The sequence below is a fragment of the Ranitomeya variabilis genome, chromosome 2, assembly GCF_051348905.1.
Source record: "Ranitomeya variabilis isolate aRanVar5 chromosome 2, aRanVar5.hap1, whole genome shotgun sequence".
NCBI classification, from domain to species: Eukaryota; Metazoa; Chordata; class Amphibia; order Anura; family Dendrobatidae; genus Ranitomeya; species Ranitomeya variabilis.
In genome coordinates, this window is record NC_135233.1 from 677,877,964 (window position 1) to 677,904,018 (window position 26,055).

Genomic DNA, 26,055 nt, shown 5'->3' on the forward strand with positions numbered 1-26,055 from the left:
GAATGACCTCGGGGAGATCAAAACATCCAACACCGCGAAGACACCATCACGTGTTTCTCAACGCAGTGATCCAGAAACACATGATGGTGTCTCCGCGGCTTTTCTACATGCATTTGCATATTTCCCTTAAGGGATGGGGGCAGTGTTCTGGATCACTGAGTTGAGAAACACGTGATGGTGTCTCCGCGGTGTTGGATGTTTTGATCTCCCCGAGGTCATTCATCCTTATGTTTATAGTCCTTTCACTAGGCACTGCCACTAATAGCCAGTTTCCTACTCCACACTGATGAGGGGCAAATACCCCGAAACAGCTGTCTGTGGATGGATACCATGTTTTGGCATAGGTGGTTTTCCTTTATTGGATGCTGCCCTTCCCGTGGTTGTTCCTTCCTGGTGAAAGACCTGGCTATTCATTGCTTGCGTTGAGAACACGTGATGGTGTCTCTGCGGCTTTTCTACATGCACATCAAAGGGGAAGACACGACATGCGCAGTAATAGTACGGCGCATGTCATGAAGGGGTTAAAAGACATGGCAGAGTAAACCCTCTAACCAAATGGGGAGCAGTAGCAGCAGCAAGTAATAAAGTGCACAGTAAGGTAGAATGTAATTTAAAGCACACCTATAAAAGAACAATTAGGCTCACATATAATCTTTAAATCCAAGGAGATGATAGAAGAAAGGACGGGGAAGGGGGTGGTGGAAAATGGTTCAGCTGACAAATATTGCCATATAGTGCTGAATACCTAAATGCAAGTGCAAGTAAAAGCTGCCTATAAATCAATGAATTAAACAGAAGCTTAACCCCTTCACCCCCAAGGGTGGTTTGCACGTTAATGACCGGGCCAATTTTTACAATTCTGACCACTGTCCCTTTATGAGGTTATAACTCTGGAACGCTTCAACGGATCTTGGCGATTCTGACACTGTTTTCTCGTGACATATTGTACTTCATGATAGTGGTAAAGTTTCTTCGATATAACTTGCGTTTATTTGTGAAAAAAACGAATATTTGGCGAAAATTTTGAAAATTTCGCAATTTTCCAACTTTTAATTTTTATGCCCTTAAATCACAGACATATGTCACGCAAAATACTTAATAAGTAACATTTCCCACATGTCTACTTTACATCAGCACAATTTTGGAACCAACATTTTTTTTTGTGACGGAGTTATAAGGGTTAAAAGTTGACCAGCAATTTCTCATTTTTACAACACCATTTTTTTTTAGGGACCACATCTCATTTGAAGTCATTTTGAGGGGTCTATATGATAGAAAATACCCAAGTGTGACACCATTCTAAAAACTGCACCCCTCAAGGTACTCAAAACCACTTTCAAGAAGTTTATTAACCCTTCAGGCGTTTCACAGGAATTTTTGGAATGTTTAAATAAAAATGAACATTTAACTTTTTTTCACACAAAATTTATTTCAGATCCAATTTGTTTTATTTTACCAAGGGTAACAGGAGAAAATAGACCCCAAAATTTGTTGTACAATTTGTCCTGAGTACGCTGATACCCCATATGTGGGGGTAATCCACTGTTTGGGCGCATGGCAGAGCTCGGAAGGAAAGGAGCGCCATTTGACTTTTCAATGCAAAATTGACTGGAATTGAGATGGGACGCCATGTTGCATTTGGAGAGCCCCTGATGTGCCTAAACATTGAAACCCCCCACAAGTGACACCATTTTGGAAAGTAGACCCCCTAAGGAACTTATCTAGATGTGTGGTGAGCACTTTGACCCAACAAGTGCTTCACAGAAGTTTATAATGCAGAGCCGTAAAAATAAAAAATCATATTTTTTCACAATAATGATCTTTTCGCCCCCAATTTTTTATTTTCCCAAGGGTAAGAGAAGAAATTGGACCACAAAAATTGTTGTGCAATTTGTCCTGAGTACGCTGATACCTCATATGTGGGTGTAAACCATTGTTTGGGTGCAGGGCAGAGCTCGGAAGGGAAGGAGCGCCATTTGACTTTTCAATGCAAAATTGACTGGAATTGAGATGGGACGTCATGTTGCGTTTGGAGAGCCCCTGATGTGCCTAAACATTGAAACCCCCCACAAGTGACACCATTTTGGAAAGTAGACCCCCTACGGAACTTATCTAGATGTGTGGTGAGCACTTTGACCCAACAAGTGCTTCACAGAAGTTTATAATGCAGAGCCGTAAAAATAAAAAATCATATTTTTTCACAAAAATGATCTTTTCGCCCCCATTTTTTTATTTCCCCAAGGGTAAGAGAAGAAATTAGACCACAAAAGTTGTTGTGCAATTTGTCCTGAGTACGACGATACCCCATATGTGGGGGTAAACCACTGTTTGGGCGCATAGCAGAGCTCGGAAGGGAAAGAGCGCTATTTTACTTTTCAATGCAAAATTGACTGGGATTAAGATGGGATGCCATGTTGCATTTGCAGAGCCCCTGATGTGCCTAAACATTAAAAACCCCCACAAGTGACACCATTTTGGAAAGTAGACCCCCTAAGGAACTTATCTAAATGTGTTTTGAGAGCTTTGAACCCCCAAGTGTTTCACTACAGTTTATAACGCAGAGCCGTGAAAATAAAAATTCTTTTTTTTTTTCACAAAAATGATTTTTTAGCCCCCAGTTTTGTATTTTCACAAGGGTATCAGGATAAATTGGACCTCAAGAGTTGTTGTCCAATTTGTCCTGAGTATGCTGATACCCCATATGTGGGGGGGAACCACTGTTTGGGCGCATGACAGAGCTCGGAAGGGAAGGAGCGCCATTTGGAATGCAGACTTAAATGGATTGGTCTGCAGGCGTCACGTTGCATTTGCAGAGCCCCTGATGTACCCAAACAGTACAACCCCCCCACAAGTGACCCCATATCTGAAACTAGACCCCCCAAGGAACTTATCTAGATGTGTTGTGAGAACTTTGAACCCCCAAGTGTTTCACTACAGTTTACAACGCAGAGCCGTGAAAATAAAAAATCTTTTTTTTCCCACAAAACTTATTTTTTGGCCCCCAGTTTTGTATTTTCCCAAGGGTAGCAGGAGAAATTGGACCCCAAAAGATGATGTCCAATTTGTCCTGAGTACGCTGATACCCCATATGTTGGGGTAAACCCCTGTTTGGGCACACGGGAGAGCTCGGAAGGGAAGGAGCACTGTTTTCCTTTTTCAACGCAGAATTGGCTGGAATTCAGATCGGATGCCATATCCCGTTTGGAAAGCCCCTGATGTGCCTGAACAGTGGAAACCCCCCAATTATAACTGAAACCCTAATCCAAACACACCCCTTACCCTAATCCCAACAGTAACCCTAACCACTCCTCTAACCCAGACACACCCAACCCTATTCCCAACCGTAAATGTAATCCAAACCCTAACCCTATCTTTAGCCCCAACCCTAACTGTAGCCCCAACCCTAGCCCCAACCCTAGCCCTAACCCTAGCAATAACCCTAGCCCTAACACTAGCCCTAACACTAGCCGTAACACTAGCCGTAACACTAGCCCTGACCCTAGCCCTAACCCTAGCCCTAACCCTAGCCCCAACCTTAGCCCTAACCCCAACCCTAGCTCTAACCCTAGCCCTAACCCTAGCCTTAACCCTAGCCGTAACCCTAGCCCTAACCCCAACCCTAGCCCTAACCCTAGCCCCAACCCTAGCCCTAACCCTAGCCCCAACCCCAACCCTAGCCCTAACCCTAGCCCTAACCCTAGCCCCAACCCTAGCCCCAACCCTAGCCCTAACCCTAGCCCTAACTCTAGTCCTAACTCTAGCCCTAACCCTAACCCTAATGGGAAAATGGAAATAAATACATGTTTTAATTTTTTTATTTTTCCCTAACTAAGGGGGTGATGAAGGGGGGTTTGATTTACTTTTATAGCGGGTTTTTTAGCGGATTTTTATGATTGGCAGCCGTCACACACTGAAAGACGCTTTTCATTGCAAAAAATATTTTTTGCGTTACCACATTTTGAGAGCTGTAATTTTTCCATATTTGAGTCCACAGAGTCATGTGAGATCTTGTTTTTTGCGGGACGCGTTGACGTTTTTATTGGTAACATTTTCGGACACGTGACTTTTTTGATCGCTTTTTATTCCGATTTTTGTGAGGCAGAGTGATCAAAAACCAGCTATTCATGAATTTCTTTTTGGGGAGGCGTTTATACCGTTCCGCGTTTGGTATAATTGATAAAGTTTTATTCATCGGGTCAGTACGATTACAGCAATATCTCATTTATATCATTTTTTTATGTTTTGGCGCTTTTATACGATAAAAACTATTTTATAGAAAAAATAATTATTTTGGTATCGCTTTATTCTCAGGACTATAACTTTTTTATTTTTTTGCTGATGATGCTGTATGGCGGCTCGTTTTTTGCGGGACAAGATGACGTTTTCAGCGGTACCATGGTTATTTATATCAGTCTTTTTGATCGCGTGTTATTCCACTTTTTGTTCGGCAGTATGATAATAAAGCGTTGTTTTTTGCCTCGTTTTTTTTTTTTTCTTACGGTGTTTACTGAAGGGGTTAACTAGTGGGCCAGTTTTATAGGTCGGGTCGTTACGGACGCGGCGATACTAAATATGTGTACTTTTATTGTTTTTTTTTTATTATTATTTAGATAAAGAAATGTATTTATGGGAATAATATATATATTTTTTTCATTATTTTGGAATATTTTTTTTTTTTACACATTTAGAAATTTTTTTTTAAACTTTTTTACTTTGCCCCAGGGGGGGACAATACAGATCGGTGATCTGCCAGTTTGCATAGCACTCTGACAGATCACCGATCTGAGAGAAGTGCACGCTGCTTCATAGTGCCTGCTCTGAGCAGGCTTCTGTGAAGCCACCTCCCTCCCTGCAGGACCCGGATCCGCGGCCATCTTGGATCCGGGTCTGGAGCAAGCAGGGAGGGAGGTAAGACCCTCGCAGCAACGCGATCACATCGCGTTGCTGCGGGGGGCTCAGGGAAGCCCACAGGGAGCCCCCTCCCTGCGCGATGCTTCCCTGCACCGCCGGCACATCGCGATCATGTTTGATCGCGGTGTGCCGGGGGTTAATGTGCCGGGGGCGGTCCGTGACCGCTCCTGGCACATAGTGCCGGATGTCAGCTGCGATATGCAGCTGACACCCGGCCGCGATCGGCCGCGCTCCCCCCGTGAGCGCGGCCGATCGCGTATGACGTACTATCCCGTCGGTCATACGGGCCCACCCCACCTCGACGGGATAGTACGTCAGATGTCAGGAAGGGGTTAAAGAGTTAAAGGCAATAGAATGCTCATAATTTGGAGCTATATTATATAAATGAACAGTTGTGGCTAACATACAGTCTTTAAATCCAGGAGATGGCAGAAAGAAGGACGGGGAAGGGGAATTGGGGAAGGGAGAGGAGGAGGGGAGGATGGTGGAAATGGTTCAGCTAACAAATATTGCCCTATAGTGCTGAATATGCAAGTGCAAGTAAAAGCTGCTTATAAATCCATGGATAGAACAGGAGCCTAAAGAGTTAAAGGCAATGAAATGCTCATAAATTGGAGCTATATGTGCTATAGGAGCTAGTTGCTAAATGTCACATACACCAGTGAATCACAGTAGATAGGCAGGTATATCCTATAAAAGAACGATTGTGGCTGACATACAGTCCTTAAATCCACGAGATGGTAGAAAGAAGGATAGGGAAGGGGGGAAGGGAGGGAGGAGGGGAGGATGGTGGAAATGGTGCAGCTGACAAAAATTGCCATATACAGTACAGAGCAAAAGTTTGGACACACCTCATTTAAAGATTTTTCTGTATTTTCATGAAATTTGAATATGAAAATTGTAAATTCACACTGAAGGCATCAAAACTATGAATTAACACATGTGGAATTATATACTTACCAAAAAAGTGTGAAACAACTGAAAATATGTTTTATATTCTAGGTTCTTCAAAGTAGCCACCTTTTGCTTTGATGACTGCTTTGCACACTCTTGGCATTCTCTTTATGAGCTTTAAGAGGTAGTCACGGAAATGGTTTTCACTTCACAGGTGTGACCTGTCAGGTTTAATAAGTGGGATTTCTTGCATTATAAATGGGGTTGAGACCATCAGTTGTGTTGTGCAGAAGTCTGGTGGATACACAGCTGATAGTCCTGCTGAATAGACGATTAGAATTTGTATTATGGCAAGAAAAAAGCAGCTAAGTAAAGAAAAACGAGTGGCCATCATTACTTTAAGAAATGAAGGTCAGTCAGTGCGAAAAATTGGGAAAACTTTGAAAGTGTCCCCAAGTGCAGTGGCAAAAACCATCAAGCGCTACAAAGAAACTGGCTCACATGAGGACCGCCCCAGGAAAGGAAGACCAAGAGTCACCTCTGCTTCTGAGGATAAGTTTATCCGAGTCAACAGCCTCAGAAATCGAAGGTTAACAGCAGCTCAGATTAAAGACCATGTCAATGCCACACAGAGTTCTAGCAGCAGACACATCTCTGCAACTGTTAAGAGGAGACTTTGTGCAGCAGGCCTTCATGGTAAAATAGCTGCTAGGAAACCACTGCTAAGGACAGGCAACAAGCAGAAGAGACTTGTTTGGGCTAAAGAACACAAGGAATGGACATTAGACCAGTGAAAATCTGTGCTTTGGTCTGATGAGTCCAAATTTGAGATCTTTGGTTCCAACCACCGTGTCTTTGTGTGACGCAGAAAAGATGAACGGATGGTCTCTACATGCCTGATTCCCTGTTGTGAACTATACTTCTTGGCTCCCTCTTGTGGTCACTAGTGATTTGGCACTTGGATTGTCTTTTACCAGGTTGGTACTCACCTGCTTCGTTAGGCCTGGGGTGTTGCTATTTAAACTTCCTGGATTCTCAGTCCAGTGCCTGGCATCGTTGTAGTCAGTTCATTTCTGTTTGCTCCTGTCTTCAGGTCCTGGTTCTTTGCAAGATAAGCTAAGTCCTGCTTTCTTATTTTTGATCATTTGCATTGTTTATATTTTTGTCCAGCTTGTACAAAATGTGATTCCTGATATCGCTGGAAGCTCTAGGGGGCTGATATTCTCCCCCCACACCGTTAGTCGGTTTGGGGGTTCTTGGATATTCAGCGTGGATATTTGCAGGGTTTTTGCTGACCATATAAGTCATCTTACTATATTCTGCTATTAGTCAGTTGGCCTCTCTTTGCTAAAATCTAGTTCATTCTTACGTTTGTCTTTTCTTCTTACCTCACCGTTATTATTTGTTGGGGGCTTGTATTACTTTGGGGTCTTTTCTCTGGAGGCAAGAGAGGTCTTATTTTCCCTTATAGGGTTAGTTAGTTCTCCGGCTGGCGCGAGACGTCTAGGATCAACGTAGGCACGTTCCCCGGCTACTGTTTGTGCTAGGATCAGGTATATGGTCAGCCTAGTTACCACGTCCCTATGAGCTGATATTTATGTTTGCAGACTTTGCTGTAATCTCTGAGATCCTTTGCCATTGGGATCATAACAGTTTCCACCGTGAAGCATGGAAGAGGAGGTGTGATGGTGTGGGGGTGCTTTGCTTGCGACACTGTTGGGGATTTATTCAAAATTAAAGGCATACTGAACCAGCATGGCTACCACAGCATCTTGCAGCGGCATGCTATTCCATCCGGTTTGCGTTTAGTTGGACCATCATTTATTTTTCAACAGGACTATGACCCCAAACACACCTCCAGGCTGTGTAAGGGCTATTTGACCAAGAAAGAGTGTGATGGGGTGCTACGCCAGATGACCTGGCCTCCACAGTCACCAGACCTGAACCCAATCAAGATGGTTTGGGGTGAGCTGGACTGTAGAGTGAAGGCAAAAGGGCCAACAAGTGCTAAGCATCTCTGGGAACTCTTTCAAGATTGTTGGAAGACCATTTCTGGTGACTACCTCTTGAAGCTCATCAAGAGAATGCCAAGATTGTGCAAAGCAGTCATCAAAGCAAAAGGTGGCTACTTTGAAGAACCTAGACTATAAGACATAATTTCAGTTGTTTCACACTTTTTTGTTAAGTATATAATTCCACATGTGTTAATTCATAGTTTTGATGCCTTCAGTCTGAATTTACAAGTTTCATAGTCATGAAAATACAGAAAAATCTTTAAATGAGAAGGTGTGTCCAATCTTTTGCTCTGTACTGTAGTGCTGAATACGCAAATGCAAGTGCAAGTAAAAGTTGCCTATAAATCCATAGATAGAACAGGAGCCTAAAGAGTTAAAGGCAATGAAATGCTCTCAATTTGGAGCTATAACTGCTATAGGGGATAGTTGCTAAATGTCACATACACTAGCGAATCACAGTAAATAGGCAGGTATATTAAGTACAAAAATTAATAGGGAGGTTCAAAATTCTCAGTACAATACTTGCTGAGAGACTGCTGCTGTGAAAATATACCGTGAGAGCAGCTGCTGCTAGGGGTCCCCTCGCCCTGTACTATTACAAGTATAGCATCTACACTAGCTACAACATCCACTTTATGCGTTGGTGAGGTAGCAAATCATGAATATGTACTCTTGTATACATACTATATCTTTATATTAGCATCAGAATCAGACTTTATTTTCTATCTTTTCTGACATTTAGTCTATCTGCATTAGCCGTAGTGAACATACATATTTAAACCTAATATAATAATTGGTTGCTTTACATTCAACACAAAGTGACACTTCTAATCACTACAGGAGTCTCAGAATTACACCTGGATGTTCGGGTTCAGTGGAACAGTTACAAAAAGTTGGGGTTCAGGTTCCAGAACAGAACCCGGACCGAACATCCAGTGTTTACCACGCTGTCATGTGCATGACAGTGTAGCAAACACCGCTTCTGATCGGTGGTGAAATCATCCCTGCCAGTCAGAGAGATGTGGTTCCCACGCTGTTAAAAGACATCGTGAGCACGCAGCTGTGATCGGAGGTATAATGTTCACCTCCGGTCACTGGTGTCAACTGATGGGACTACAGTTCCCATCAGCCGATGCCTGCTGCCGCTAATAACAGTGAGAGCTTGAGCAGCTGATGGGAGGATTCATCAGCCGGCTCCTGCACTGTAAATAAATAATTTTAAAAAAACAACGTGGGTTCCCCCCTATTTTTGATAACCAGCCAGGCGAAACTCACAGCTGGTGGCTGCAACCCTCAGCTGTCAACTTCAGCAAGGCTGGTTATCAAGAATAGAGGGGTCCCCACACCGTATTTCTTAATTATTGAAATAAATGATTAAAAAAACGGCATGGGGTTCCCCCATTTTTGACAACTGGTATTCTCAGGCTATTAAGTTGCCATGGATATTGCCCTCCCAGCCTAAAAATAGCAGTCCACAGCCGCCCAGAAACAATTATGGCTATTATAGTCGCCTGACTTGAACCCCTTAGTAAATCTTTGGTGGGATTTGAAGAAAGTTGTTATGGCAAACAAATTCAAGAAAATTAGTGAGCTGGTGGCCATTGCCAATAGGAATGTGCAATATTCCTCAAAAACACTTATATCTGGCTATAAATCACATTTAAGGCCTCTTTCACACTTCAGTTGTTTGGCGTCAGTCTAAAACCGCCAGTTTCCTCAAATAACGGATCCGTCATTTTTTGGGGGCGGATCCGTTATTTTCCCATAGACTTGCATTTGCGACGGATTGTGACGGATGGTCGTCCGTTCCATCTGTCGAAATTTGGTGGACGTTGCCTAGACATAGACGGACATTGAAACGTTTTTTGTCAACGCCGAAATGACGGTTCGCGGCAGATCCGTCGCATCCGTCATTCCATAGAATGGCCGCCTATGGGCGACGGATACGTCGCGACCGTCATTTCGGCGGATCCGTCGCCCCAATCCGCTTTTTCAATTGCGCATGCTCCAAAAAGTAGATACTTTTCCCAGACAACCCCCAAGTAACGGATCCGTCAAAAAAACGGATCCGTTGGAACCGTTTTCTCAACAATTGTGACGGATCCGTCGATCCGTCACTATGTCGGAAGTGACTGACGCCAAACAACTGAAGTGTGAAAGAAGCCTAAGACAGAAAAAAAATGAACATATACCCTACTATAAGTAAATAAATAAAAGCAAGAGTGCATGTAAATAACATAAGGTACTTAGTAAACGTTTTTAATAAAAAAAAGGAAAAGCCATCCCTCCAGCATCAAGGTGTACCCAAATTGGGATGGTCCTAACCTCTAGTATTTAAACCTTACCATGTGCCAAAGTGATGTCAATGTGTATAAGGGCCAAGCAATATCGGGTCCCGAATATTGATACCCAGCAAATGGTAAGCTATATAAATGTAATGTCCAGCTCACATAATAGGAGATAGGAGGGCACATCCTTACCTGCACTGAGGTCAGAAACCTGAAACTTAACCGGAAAAATTAACTGGAGTATAAGTTGGTATGCATGCAAAATACAGGAGCATGTTCAAACTGGCCAAAAAGCAAACAAAACCTAAGACAGAAACAAAATGAACGTATACCCTACTGTAAGTAAATTAATAAAAGCAATAGTGCATTTACATAACATAGGATACTTAGTAAACATTTTTTTAATAAAAAAAAAGCGTAAAGGCTATCCCACCAGAGTCAAAGTGTACTCAAATTGGGATGGTCTTATCCTCTAGTATTAAGTTAGTGTTATGTTAGTTGTGTTTTTGCATTTAAATTGTTGTTGTTGTTTGGGTTTGTAATCAGAAAGTTTGTAAATTTAGTTAATAAACATAATTTGCAATTTAGGTTGAATAATATTTATTGTAACTGTATTCACCCATCTAGTCTGTAGATGGCCTTACACATAAAATAGATGTTGGCTCAATGATCTTCATCTGACAGTTATTTCTTCCCACTCCACCATAAGCATTCATGCTCGGCCAAGCATGCCTACTTATTTCAATAGGGAGAAGGAAATAAGTCATTATTGGACTCTGGCATTGGCATTCCTCTCATAGGAACAAAGAAGGGATTGGGCATGTAGGATATTAGCACACCCAATGCCTCCAAAATAACTTTCATCTAGGGATAGAGAGGACAACATGAAGTGCCTATGGATCTTTATTGCAGAGCCGAACATGAGGGTGTTCTTATTTTAATTATTTGATATTTATTACACTAGAGAGTCTTCAAACTACTAAATCATTATATTATTTTCAGAATCAAAAGAGAAGAAATGCTACTGATATAATTTTGAAACTGCAATATTTCCCAAAGTACACATCGACTCCCCACAATGTAAAATACAGTATATGTGTATAAATAACATCTTTCAGTTGTCTGTCAAAATTAATTTTTCATGGTTGTAAATCTTCATCATCTCTCCTAAATTTTAAAACATGAGCATGTGTATCAGCAGAGATGGCAGGATGTGATAAAGTAAGCAAACAAAAACCTTGCTAATACAACTACATTATCTCTACCATAAAACTTATTGGACAGCAGCTGCAGATTCTTAAAAAAAAAGATATAACAAATCATTAATGAACAACCTAAAATTGCCTGCACATACAGTGGGTAAAGTATCCATACCCCTTTAAATTTTTCACTCTTTGTTTCATTGCAGCCATTTGGTAAATTCAAAAAAGTTAATTTTTTTCTCAGTAATGTATACTCTGCACCCCATCTTGACTGAAAAACAGAAATGTAGTAATTTTTGCAAATTTATTAAAAAAGAAAAAACAAATATCACAGGGTCATAAGTATTCTGACCCTTTGCTCAGTATTGAGTTGAAGCACCCTTTTGAGCTAGTACAGCCATGAGTCTTCTTGGGAATGATGCAACAAGTTTTTCACACCTGGATTTGGGGATCCTCTGCCATTCTTCCTTGCAGATCCTCTCCAGTTCCGTCAGGTTGAATGGTGAACATTGGTGGACAGCCATTTTCAGGTCTTTTCAAAGATGCTCAATTGGGTTTAGGTCAGGGCTCTGGCTGGGCCAGTCAAGAATGGTCACAGAGTTGTTCTGAAGCCACTCCTTTGTTATTTTAGCTGTGTGCTTAGGGTCATTGTCTTGTTGGAAGGTGAACCTTGGGCCAAGTCTGAGATCCAGGGCACTCTGGAAGAGGTTTTCATCCAGGATATGTCTGTACTTGACTGCATTCATGTTTCCTTCAATGACAACCAGTCCTCCTGTCCCTGCAGCTGAAAAACACCCCCATAGCATGAGCCTGCCACCACCATATTTCACTGTTGGGATTGTATTGGGGAGGTGATGAACAGTCCCTGGTTTTCTCCACACATACCACTTAGGATTATCATCAAAAAGGTCTATCTTCATCTCATCAGACCAGAGAATCTTATTTCTCATAGTTTAGGAGTCCTTCATGTATTTTTTTGCAAATGCTATACGGGCTTTCATATATCTTCACTGAGGAGAGGCTTCTGTCTGGCCACTCTGCCATAAAGACCCGACTGGTGGAGGGCTGCAGTGATAGTTGACTTTGTGGTACTTTCTCCCATCTCCCCACTGGATCTCTGGAACTCAGCCACCGTGATCTTGTGGTTCTTCTTTACCTCTCTCACCAAAGCTCTTCTCCCACGGTTGCTCAGTTTGGCTGGATGGCCAGGTCTAGGAAGACTTCTGGTGGTCCCAAACTTCTTCCATTTAAGGATTATGGAGGCCACTGTGCTCTTAGGAACCTTGAGAACTGCAGAAATTCTGTTGTAACCATGGCCCGATCTGTGCCTTGCCACAATTCTGAACTCCGTGGCCAATTCCTTTGACCTCATGATTCTCATTTGGTCTGACATGCACTGTGATCTGTGTGGTCTTATATAAGAGGTGTGTGCCTTTCCAAACCAAGTCCTATAAGTTTAATTAACCCCTTAACGACCACCAATACGCCTTTTAATGGCGGCAGTTAATTGTACTTAAACCACAGCGCCGTTAATTAACGGCGCTGCGGAATAAGTGTATAGCACCCTCCGGAGTCAGCATTTCTCTGGGGTCTCGGCTGCCAGGGGTTGCCGAGAAACCAGGGAACATAATTCGTGTTGGTTTTTACCGACCCGGTGTTGTAATTGCCGTTATTAACGGTAAAACAGCGGCCGCAAAAAAAGTCAGATTTTCCATTTAATTTTCCTCTCCTCTGATGTGATCGCACATCAGGGGAGAGAGAAATAGGGTCCCCCAAACCCCCCACGGTACCTTATGTACTGGTCAGTTGTCCCCCGGCCCCCCTCCCTCCGGCAGAAAGAAAATGGCGGGCGCATGCGCAGTGCCCCTGCCAAGATCTGCCTGTCTGCACCCGGCAACAGATGAGAATTTTATTATTGGCTGCTGGGTTTTGATTACTGTAATGCACCCTATCACAGTGATCAAAACCCCCAATATTTAGTAAATATGGCAGCACTTGGGCTGTGCCTCTCTTTTCTCTCCTTGTTGTTCTGGGAGAGAAGAGAGATAGACTACAGTTCAAGTGCTGCCCTGTCAGTATTATAAAGATTAATTTCTGCATCCGCAAGCTCCATAAAGCATACAATTACCCACCCCCATTCTCCATAATCCCCGAACCCCAGTTGTTATATATATATTTTTTTTTATAATTTTTTTTTTATAATTTTTTGCAGTTAGGGTTAGGGTTACACGTATTAGGGTTATTGTTAGGATTACACGTATTAGGGTTAGGGTTAGCAGGAAAAAAATACTAGTGTTAGATTAGGGTTAGTTTTTCGTTAGGCAGGCAAATAAATAAATGGCCCGCAGAACATTCAGCGCAGAGCAAGCGTACATGCTGCTTTGCTCCAGCAGCTCTGGCAGTGAAACAGAATCTGCCTCTGAAGTAGAGTAGTTATCAGGCAGTGACAACAACTCTTCCTCCGCGGGATCCCACAGCCCGATGATAGCGGAGTCGGTTGTCACTGCTGAAGCTTCAGAGGCAGGACCAAGTACCGCAGTCCCCCCACCGCTGTGGTATAATAACACTTCATGTTCCCCTCAAATGCCCCCTTTTTCTGCAGCCCCTGTAATAAGAGTAGATGTCACCAACTTTACCCCCCAATTGATTTTTCCCTAGTTTTCATTTTCATTAGCCCAGAAGTCCTACAATTGATCGCCCACCAAGCAAACTTATATGCCATACATCTCCCAAAAACCCACTGCCTTTCATTCCCGTTCCTGTATCCCCACAAATGTCCCCGAAATAAAACATTTTTTGGGCCTTACCCTAAATATGGGATTAGTAAAAAAAAAAACCACACTCCGCTCCTACTGGGCAACAAAAGCTGTCCACAGCACCCCTGTATTTTCAGCCATCATGTCCTGAGTCCGTTATGAAGCCCTGATGAGATTCCTCCATTTCAGTGACAATTCCCAATCCCCCCCCCCAAGAACTGACCCCAACTATGATCGGCTAAATAAATTGAGACCCCTAATTTCCCTCCTACAAAATTAATTTCAAAATTCCTATAACACAGAGAAAAATGTGTCAGTTGACAAGTCCTTGATGAACTACAAGCGCCGTCTATCATTCCGCCAATTTATCCCCTCCAAGCGAGCCAAATATGGCATCAAATTGTACAAAACTTGTGAGAGCTCATCAGGGTACACTTCCACCTTCCTAATTTATGAAGGTAGGGATCTCCAAATCAACCCCGCAAACTGCCCCCAGACAATTGACATCCCAGGCAAAATTGTCTGGGAGCTAATGATGCCCTTTCTCCATCAATTGTACCACGTATATATGGACAACTATTACACAAGCATCCCCCTATATGAATCCCTCCACGCTGCAAATACAGGGGCCTGTGGGACAGTCAGGAAAAACCAAGTGGGGTTTCCGTCACAGTTGGTGTCCAGACGTTTGGAGAAGGGGGCGTCATTCTCACTCGCAAGTGACCAACTTCTTGCAGTGAAGTGGAATGACAGGAAGGACGTCTGCATGCTGACCACACTGCATGCGGACACCTCTGTGATGGTCAGGGAGGACCCACACTTCATGCCAGCTACTATGGGTGAGCTTTAAACAATCTCTGAGATACGTGGGGTTTTGGGGGGGCTTGTTCTATGGGGTATAGTCCACTGTACTTACTGGCAGCCCCTTGATCTGTACCTATTATAGTCGTGATGGTTTCACATGTACCCACTTGATTGGGGTTTGTTTCCCTCACCTCTGACGATTTTATTATTTGTACTGGTTGTTCCTCCTGCTGTGCCAGCATGTCTCTTGTACTTATTCCCCTCTCCTTTTTGATGCCTTAATTATTTGGCTAGCACTTTTCGTATGTATTTCTGATTCAATAAATTATATTTTGGTGTTCTGTGTTGTCATATTGAAGGAGTATCACACTAGCTAATGTATCTTTTTTGCATTTATGCATCTATTTAGGGAGCAAGGCTTTAGCCTTCCTCGGCCTTGGTACTTTTCTGTGCTTATTTTGACCTCAGTTTTAGTGCTGACCACACTGCATGCGGGCACCTCTGTGACAGCCAGAGACAGGGGCGCTACCAGGGACAAACAAAAACCAATTTGTGTCACAGATTATAACAAATTAAAGGGTGGCGTTGACCTGTCAGACCAGATTCTGCAACCATACTTGGTGAAGTGGAAGATCAGGGCCTGGCACAAAAAGGTGGCAATCTACCTTATCCAAACAGCCACATACAACAGTTTTGTCTTGTACAAAAAGTCCCAAGGACCGCTTGTATTCCTCCAGCTTCAGGAAAAAATTGTTGAGGGTCTCATGTTTGAGTCGATAGCATGGGGAGAGGCCTTCGAGTCTATGGATTCCCAGGGACTTGCAGAGCGCCATTTTCCTCGCCCTGTTTTTGTCACTCCCACCCAAAAGTATCCTCAATAAAGATGCCGGGTTTATAGGAAGCATGGCAGACGGAATGACTCACATTACTATTGCCCCACGTGTCCATTCCAACCAGGCCTTTGTATCTCCCCCTGATTTGAGACCTACCACACCATCTACAGTTATTAGTTGTTTTTTTAATAATTTTTATTTTCTGCTTAGTGACCCCAGTAGAGTAATTTGGAACAAGTAATAGATAATATTTTCATTAGTAGATCCCATTTTACCCCATTTCACAATTAATTCCAGGACTTGATCAATCACATACCAAACTACTATTCCAACAAATTCTGATCCACGTACCCACGTCTGTACGCTCCAGAGTGTGGACCCCACAAATGTTCTTGAAAAGACAGGTCATCTGAAAATTAATTCTAGGACTTGATTACTCACAAACATTTTTGACCATTTATCTAACTTTGACTGTTTTTACAACTGTCTTGCTTCTAAGGCCGGCGTCACACTAGCGAGTTTTACGGACGTAAGAGCGCAGAAAATACATCCGTAAAACTCGCCAAACAAACAGCACAATTATTCTCAATGGGTCTGGTCCTATCAGCCGTATATTACGGATCCGTATTATACGGCTTTCTACGGCCGTACAAAATCGCAGCATGCTGCGTTTGTCAGCGTATTGCGCAAATAATACGCCAATGAAAGTCTATGGGGGCGAGAAAAATACGGATTCCACACGGATCAGCAGTGTGACGTGCGAGAAATACGCAGCGGTGTTAGTGAAAAGCCTGTAATTCAATTGCCGGCTTTTCATTTCTCCTTCCCCAACCCGACAGGATATGAGACATGGTTTACATACAGTAAACCACCTCATATCCCCTTTTTTTTTGCATATTCCACACTACTAATGTTAATAGTGTGTATGTGCAAAATTTGGGCGCTGTAGCTGCTAAAATAAAGGGTTAAATCGCGGAAAAAATTGGCGTGGGCTCCCGCGCAATTTTCTCCGCCAGAGTGGTAAAGCCAGTGACTGAGGGCAGATATTAATAGCCTAGAGAGGGTCCATGGTTATTGGCCCCCCCTGGCTACAAACATCTGCCCCCAACCACCCCAGAAAAGGCACATCTGGAAGATGCGCCTATTCTGGCACTTGGCCACTCTCTTCCCACTCCCGTGTAGCGGTGGGATATTGGGTAATGAAGGGTTAATGCCACCTTGCTATTGTAAGGTGACATTAAGCCAGATTAATAATGGAGAGGCGTCAATTTTGACACCTATCCATTATTAATCCAATTGTCTGAAAGGGTTAAAAAACACACACACACGTTATTAAAAAGTATTTTAATGAAATAAACAAACAGGTTGTTTTAGTATTTTATTGCTCTCTCAATCCATCCGGAAGACCCTTGCTTGGCAAAATAATAAACCAACAATATACATACCTTCGGATGAACTGTCAGGTCCCACGAAGTAAATCCATCTGAAGGGGTTAAATCATTTTACAGCCAGGAGCTGCGCTAAAGCACTGCTCGTGGTTGTAAAAACCCTGGGTGCTGAAAGGAAAGCTGGGTGATCTGTACTTACATTGAGTTGCGGTGAGGCGCCCCCTGGTGGATGTTCTCATGAACTGCAGCCTTGGAAAAGTTCCCACGCTCGAGTTCATATGAGTTCAAATCACCTTTCTTCCCCATGCTCGGTTTGAACTGCAGGAGATTGTCTTGACCATGTCTACATGCCTAAATGCACTGAGTTGCCGCCATGTGATTGGCTGATTAGAAATTAAGTGTTAACAAGAAGTTGGACAGGTGTACCTAATAAAGTGGCCAGTGAGTGTATATATACTGTATATATGTTTTAACGGACATTTGAGCACATAAATCCATTAGATGTCGGTTTTGCAAGCCTGTCAGAAAATATCGCAGTACGGATGCCATACGGATTACATACGGAGGATGCCATGCGCAAAATACGCTGACACACCCTGCCTACGGAGGACATACGGATCACTATTTTGGGAACATTTCTCCGTATTACGGCCGTATTACGGCCGTAAGAAACGGACCGTATTGTCTTATGCTGAGTGTGACGCCGGCCTAATAATGAGGAAGTTCCGTACTTATACACTATGGGCTTTACTTTATGGTTCTTGCTGAACCTCTGGTACCAGACAATACTTTACTGTTTCTGTAGAGAATTGATTGTTTTGTGCATATAGTGGTTCCTACCTTGGTGGGTGGGAGCTTGCTATGGTGTACCACATCTATTGGCACATTCTTCTCTCATATAGGGATTGATAGAGCTAAACGGACGTTGTACAACCATTCTCTGAAAGTGTCTGCCATTCTAGCCCTGCTGGTGTTCTTTCATCTTTGGAACAAACTCAGCTTTGCCACATAGTTGGCTGCATTTTCCTCCACATTTTGCCCTTCATTCCAGTGCTGTTTCTTTTTCCTGCTACAATATACACAAATGCGGGACAACTGTTTTGTGAGCAAAACCAAATTTTATAATCAGCCAATTTGTTTTTAGGAGCATGCCTCCCTCTGTGAGCAATAATTCCTGGAAGGATTTTCTTGTTTGCTCAATGTCTCTAGAAGCTTTGAATAGGTCTTGGAACTTCAATTTTACCTTAAAGACCAAATTGTGTGCCATCTATTATTATAGGCAAAGCTGTGTGTCTAGTGCTCACATTGGTGCCATCGTGGATATACAGCTCTGGCAAAAATAAAGAGACCACTGCAAAATGTTCAGTTTGTCTGATTATTCTCTTTAAAAGTATAATTTTGAGTAAAATGTCAATTGTTCTTTTATTGTATACACTTCTGACAACATGTCTCTGAATTTCCAAAGCAATACATTTTGTATTTTTTTTCTGAAAAAGAAAAATGGTCAAAATGAAACAAAAAAAACAGTGCTTTCATTCCTCAAATAATGCAAAGAAAACAAGTTCATAATAATTTAGAAACAACAATACTAATGTTTAACCCCTTAGCCCCTTTCTGCCAGCTGATGGGATAGTACGTCAGCTGACGGAATAGTACGTCAGCTGGCAGTATCCCCCACTTTGAGGTGGGCTTCGGCGGTGAGCCCACCTCAAAGCCGTGACATGTCAGCTATTATAAACAGCTAACGTGGCCGCAATGGGTGCAAGCGGAATCGCGATCCTCCTGCACCCATTAAGGCTGCCGTCACACTAGCAGTATTTGGTCAGTATTTTACATCAGTATTTGTAAGCCAAAACCAGGAGTGGAACAATTAGAGGAAAAGTATAATAGAAACATATGCACCACTTCTGCATTTATCACCCACTCCTGGTTTTGGCTTAAAAATACTGACCAAATACTGCTAGTGTGACTGCAGCCTAACTAGTTAAATGCCGCTGTCAAACTCTGACAGCAGCATTTAACAAGCGCCGCCAGCTGCGCGGCCGGAAGCGCTCGCACCGCTGACTCCCTTCACATGATCGGGGTTCATCGGTGCATTGCCATAACAACCTGAGGTCTCCTTGAGACTTCTATGGTTGTTGATGGCTGATTGCTATGAGCGCCACAAAATAAAATAAAATTTTACAAATGGTGCTAATGTAAAGCAGACGCGAGGGAAATATTATTTATTAATGTTTTGCTATGGTATGACTATGTGAATTAAAGGGATAATCATTCAAAGTTTGAAAATTGCAATTTTTTTTACATTTTTGTCAAATTTCTGATATTTTTTATAAATAAACACAAAACATATCAAGCTAAATATATCATTATCATAAAGTGTAATGTGTCATGAAAAAACATTCTCAAAATCACTGGAATTTGTCGAAGCGTTCCAGAGTTATTACCACAAAGTGACACTGGTCAGATTTCAAATATTTGGCCCCAAGGCGTCACTAAGGGGTTAAATTTAGGAAGCGTTCAGAAATTAATGTTTTGTGGAATAACCATGATTTTTAATCACAGCTTTCATGTGTCTTGGCAGGCTTTCTATCAGTCTTTCACATTGCTTCTGGTGCAAAAATTCAAGCAGTTCTTCTTTGTTTGATGGCTTGTGACTATCCATCATCCTCTTGATTACATTCCAGAGGTTTTCAATGGGGTTCAGGTCTGGAGATTGGGCTGCAGATGACAGAGCTTTGGTGTGGTGGTCTATTAATTTTTGCCAGAGGTGTATTTATGAACACATAAAAAACTAATGCAATAACATTTGAGGTGTGTCCTTCAGAACGTACAAAAAATAATCATAAGAGAGACAGTGAAAAAAATGAAAATTGTAAATTATCAAACTTGTGTTGCATCAACTGCATAAAAAATGGTGGTATCAAACTACTCACTACCTCCCTAGAAAAATAGATTAGAGGGTACATTTTATTAAAAAAAAGACATTTATGGGGAATTTCTGTTGCTCTTGAACCACACAGGCTTTTCAAATATGACAATCTATTTCAAATAAAGCTAAATTTGTCACATTGTGCCCCTTCCTGTTCAAGCACTGCCGTTTGTCCAAACAGAACTTTTTGACTACATATGGGATATCGCCGCACTGATGAGAAAGTGGGTAACAAATTGTGGGGTCCATTTTTTGGTGAAATGTCTGACAAAAGTGAGACATTCAGGTCTAAAACAAGATTTTTGTGAAAAAAATGAATTTTTTCAATATGATGACCTAATGTTATCAAATTGTGTGTCGTACTTGTGGGTTCAAATTGCTCAATATACCCCTGGATAAAATCTTTGAGGGGTGTAGTTTCCAAAATGGGGTTCTGCTGTTTGGCATATCTCCAAACCCAACATGGCATCCGCTCTCACAATTTTGAGAGTAAAAAGTCAAACGGCGCTTCTTCAATTCCGAGCTCTGCCGTGCGCCCAAACAGTGGTTTAAACCCACATATTTGGAATCAGAATACTTAGGACAAATTGCACAACAACTTTGAGGGTCTAATTTCTCCTGTTACCCTTGGGAAAATAAAAATTTTGGGGGAGAAAAGATAATTTTTGTGGAAAAAAATATCATTTTTCATTTTTAGGGCTCTACGATATAAACTTCTGTGAAGCACTTGGGGGTTCAAAGTGCTCACCACACATCTAGATAAGTTCCTTGGGGGGGTCTAGTTTCCGAAATGGAGACACTTGTGGGGGGTTTCCACTGTTTAGGCACATCAGGGGCTCTCCAGACACGACATGGCGTCCGATCTCAATTCCAGCCAATTCTGCGTTGAAAAAGTCAAACGGTGATCCTTCCCTTCCGAGCTCTGCCGTGCGCCCAAACAGTGGTTTACTCCCACATATGGGGTATCAGCATACTCAGGAGAAACTGCACAACAAATTTTGTGGTTCATTTTCTCTTTTTACACTTGTATTAATAAAAATAATAAAAATTGGTTCTGAAGTAAAATGTTTGTGAAAAAAAGTTAAATGTTCATTTTTTCTTTCCACATTGCTTCAGTTCCTGTGAATCACGTAAAGGGTTAATTATCTTCTTGAATGTGATTTTCAGTACCTTGAAGTTTGCAGTTTTTAGGATGGTGTCACTTTTGGGTATTTTCTGTCATAAACACCCCTCAAATTGACTTCAAATGTGATGTGGTCCCTAAAATAATGGGAAATGTTATTTATTCACTATTTTGTGAGATATGACGCTCTGATTTAAGGGCATACAAATTAAAATTTAAAAGTTTGAAAATTGTGAAATTTTAAAAATTTTCGCCAAATTTCAGGTTTTTTTCACAAAGAAGTCATATCAAAGTAATTTTACCACTATCATAAAGTACAATATTTCATGAAAAAACAATCTCAAAATCAGTGGGAGCCATTGAAATGTTCCATAGTTATGACCTCATAAAGTGAAACTGGTCAGAATTGTAAAAATTGGCCTGGTCAGGAAGGTGAAAACAGGCTTTGTGGTGAAGGGGTTAAAGGTCATATTTGTGCTTTTGTTTTTAAAGAAAATCTTCATCCCTAGCTGTGTTTTTTTAATAAGAAAAACAAACCATGCTTTATTTACTGCCCCCAGCAGGACTTTCTACCAGTGTCTGGTATTGGCGGTGCTCACGTCATGTTGACAACGCAGCAGCCTTTCATCGAGATCAGCTGCTCTGAGGGGTGCGTTCCATCTACACAGGCAGAACTGCTAAGCTCACTGACTAGCTCTTGTGCTGTTGAAGGGTCATCAGCACTGCAGCGAATATTGGACACTGGAAGCAGCAACAGAGACTCATTGTTGGACCTAGGGACGGTGAATAAAGGGCTGATTGTTATATATATATATATATATATATATATATATATATATATATATATATATATATATATATATATATATATATCTCAAACTGCACCCAGGGATGAATATTTTTTAAAAGGGGACAAACAGCCTCTTTAAATTTATTAATACAGACTTGGCATTACAATAGTAGTAGGTGCCCTAACAGGTTTACAAAATGAAACTACAAAGTCTCTTTACTATTTCTTTATATTTTCAAGATATTGGAAAAACTGCAAATGCACTTTGAATGCTTTAAGCAGCTAGAAGTTTTAAGACTAAATGTAAACTATATATGTGAACCAAAATATACACTGAGAGCATCAGCCTAATGTATAGTTCAAGCTGTCATTTATCAGATGGAGCCCAAAACTGTGTTCTTTTTGCCCTCTGCATACCAGTTAACTATATGCAGAGCAGTATACATATTTGCATTGGCTCCCTATGTCGATGGAAGACTAGGCCTCCATCCAGACAATAGTCACTGTCTGGCGTAAGTGCCCAACAGGAGAAACAGACACAGCATGGAACTAGCCTTAGTCATATCTCTGTTAGTGAGATGTTTCTCAGACTCAAAAAATATTTTTTAATCTAAAATGCAATTTGTATGAAAAACCTGAAAACAAATTGTTACTTTTAACCATTTAGCACAAGAGAACAATTATTTTTTTTTGTATGAATGGCCAATGTTATTTGACAATGATGTTTTATGAATTTACAATGACCATTTATTGTTACAGACTGTTACAAATCATACAGACAATTGTTGTGTGTAAACAGGTCACAATACAATGACAAGAACTAGTTCACAGCTCTATGACAAGCATGTCGTCTAAAGAATAACACCATGACTCATCTGATGATAGCAAAACCTATTCTATTGCTATAGCATGCTAATACCAGTCTGGAAACATGTTAGGCTGGGTGCCCACAATCCGGAACTGGCGGAGCTTTGAATGTAGTGCATCTTTGCTGCGTCCAAAGCGCTGCCGTCTATTGAAGGCAGGTAAATCCGCAAGTGTTCACTCAACTAAGCGGATTCAGAGAGTTCAATACATTCAGATTCATGTAATTTCTCTTGCAGAGACTAGCTTCTGGACGCACATTGAACATGGGATTTCTTGAAATCCCATCCACTATGCTGTAACAGCTGTTCACTGCCGGATTGACGCTGCGAAAGTACGCAGCGTCAAACGTGCAGCAACGTGCTTTTTCTATAGGGAATGCCCATAAGAACTGCCAAAAAATGGATTGTGCATGTTAAGTTTTTGTCCTTCTGGTCCGATTGTTTCTTATGTTGTCAGAGTGTTATAGCTTCTTTCTTACGCCTTGATTTATTTAGTAAGTAAAAAAATTAGTTCAGACTGCAAAATAACTGAAAAGGTAAAAGTTTAATATATTATACCATAGATCACATGCAGCAGGTGTTATACCTGCGTACAGCCGTGATATCCTGCAATAAAAGGCCACCTTTCGCACACCTCTTTCTGGCCTCTCCCACTTTTGTCTAGGGGCTATAAAACTTATTGAACTGTGAGCAGGACCAGAATTGATAAGGATTAAGTTGATTCTATGCCCATTGTAAGAGACAGTAACAGTAATGAAGATAATGAACATGAAAAAATAAGGAAATGGCAATAATAATGGCACAGTTCTAGATATAGAAAAAGTCATTATGATTGTCATAGCAAATAAATCACATGTATTGACAGTTATTTATTTATTGCCATTTTCTTCTTGTGTGCTTCATTTAGATGCAATGTATCGGGTACTAATGATTGTGTAGATGGAACCTCATTGCTTATGCAGTACTGTTGGAAGCCATTTTTCATTATATCAATTTTTTATCTCAAAAGTAAGTGAAAATTCTGTAACAATCATATATAACTGTGATAAAGATATTACAATTGGATATTTTATTTATTCAAGAGTTTGATTCATCTTGAAAATCTTTTTTCATGTACCCCTTAAGGATTAAATACATAATATATGGGGGAGGCCTCAGAAAAGAGCCAAAAAAGAGAGTCTGTCAGAACATTCTACATATGGAAATAATGGTAAGCCTGTAGAGATGCTTCTCACCAAATAGATACAATGCCTTTTTGAACATATCCTATGTGCCATTTATGAAAAATGTAGTGTATAAGTCATAAGCAAATCAGGTTAGGAATATGTTGGTGTATGTTAGGATAGAAATACATTGGTGTACGTATGTCAATGCTCTTGGAAGAAACAGTCCCAGTGCTTGTACACAACCCTAATGCACTTCCAGCCTGAGAAAGAGCCAAACTGAGCTCTGGTGTTTAAGTTCAATCAGTTGTGCTTTCATTAGTTACTGTAAATGCTAAGCTGAGTATCATGAACTCTAACTGCCTAGTAGGGCCGGTATTAGACAAAGTGGGGCACTGGGTAAAAATTTAACCCCTTTACCCCAAGGGTGGTTTGCACGTTAATGACCGGGGCAATTTTTACAATTCTGACCACTGCCCCTTTATGAGGTTATAACTCTGGAACGCTTCAACGCATCCTGATGATTCTGACATTGTTTTCTCATGATATATTGTACTTCATGATAGTGGTAAAATATCTTTGATATTACTTGCGTTTATTTGTGAAAAAAACTGAAATTTGGTGAAAATTTTGCAATTTTCCAACTTTAAATTTTTATGCCCTTAAATTACAGAGATTTGTTACACAAAATACTTAATAAGTTACATTTCCCACATGTCTACTTTACATCAGCACAATTTTGGAACCCAAATTTTTTTTTGTTAGGGAGTTATAAAAGTTAAAAGTTGACCAGCGATTTCTCATTTTTACAACACCATTTTTTTAGGGACCACATCACATTTTAAGTCACTTTGAGGGGTCTATATGTTAGAAACCACGTTTAAAAGTTTATTAACCCTTAAGGTGCTTCACAGGAATTTTTGAATGTTTTAAAAAAAATTAACATTTAACTTTTTTTCACAAAAAAATTACTTCAGATCCAATTTGTTTTATTTTACCAAGGGTAACAGGAGAAAAGTTGTTGAACAATTTGTCCTGAGCACGCCGATACCCCATATGTGGGGGTAAACCACTGTTTGGGTGAATGGCAGAGCTCAGAAGGGAAGGAGTGCCATTTGACTTTTCAATGCAAAATTGGCTGGAATTGAGATAGGACGCCATGTCGCATTTGGAGAGCCCCTGATGTGCCTAAACAGTAGAAACCCCCCCACAAGTGACACCATTTAGGAAAGGAGACCCGCTTAGGAACTTACAGTTACGTCCATATATATTTGGACACAGACAACATTTTTCTAATTTTGGTTATAGACATTACCACAATGAATTTTAAACAAAACAATTCCGATGCAGTTGAAGTTCAGACTTTCAGCTTTCATTTGGGGGTATCCACATTAAAATTGGATGAAGGATTTAGGAGTTTCAACTCCTTAACATGTGCCTCCCTGTTTTTAAAGGGACCAAAAGTAATTGGACAGATTAAATAATTTTAAAGAAAATGTTCATTTCTAGTACTTGGTTGAAACCCCTTTGTTGGCAATGACTGCCTGAAGTCTTAAACTCATGGACATCACCAGAAGCTGTGTTTCCTCCTTTTTGATGCTCTGCCAGGCCTTCACTGCGGTGGTTTTCAGTTGCTGTTTGTTTGTGGGCCTTTCTGTCTGAAGTTTAGTCTTTAACAAGTGAAATGCATGCTCAATTGGGTTGAGATCAGGTGACTGACTTGGCCATTCAAGAATATTCCACTTCTTTGCTTTAATAAACTCCTGGGTTGCTTTGGCTTTATGTTTTGAGTCATTGTCCATCTGTAGTATGAAATGACGACCAATCAGTTTGGCTGCATTTGGCTGGATCTGAGCACACAGTGTGGGTCTGAATACCTCAGAATTCATTCGGCTGATTCTGTCCTGTGTGACATCATCAATAAACACTAGTGACCCAGTGCCACTGGCAGCCATGCATGCCCAAGCCATCACACTGCCTCTGCCGTGTTTTACAGATGATGTGGTATGCTTTGGATCATGAGCTGTACCACGCCTTCGCCATACTTTTCTCTTTCCATCATTCTGGTAGAGGTTGATCTTGGTTTCATC

General features: G+C 41.3%; 1 long non-coding RNA gene across 1 annotated transcript in view; it reads left to right on the plus strand.

Annotated features, from left to right (window-relative positions):
- LOC143809824 (uncharacterized) overlaps positions 1–24,013 on the plus strand; it is a 124,730-nt gene extending 100,717 nt beyond the window's left edge. The window contains exons 2-3 of the long non-coding RNA XR_013222475.1: positions 23,710–23,810; positions 23,928–24,013. This is a non-coding gene — a long non-coding RNA (uncharacterized LOC143809824). The remainder of the gene's footprint in view (positions 1–23,709; positions 23,811–23,927) is intronic.
- The last annotated feature ends 2,042 nt before the right edge of the window (positions 24,014–26,055 follow it).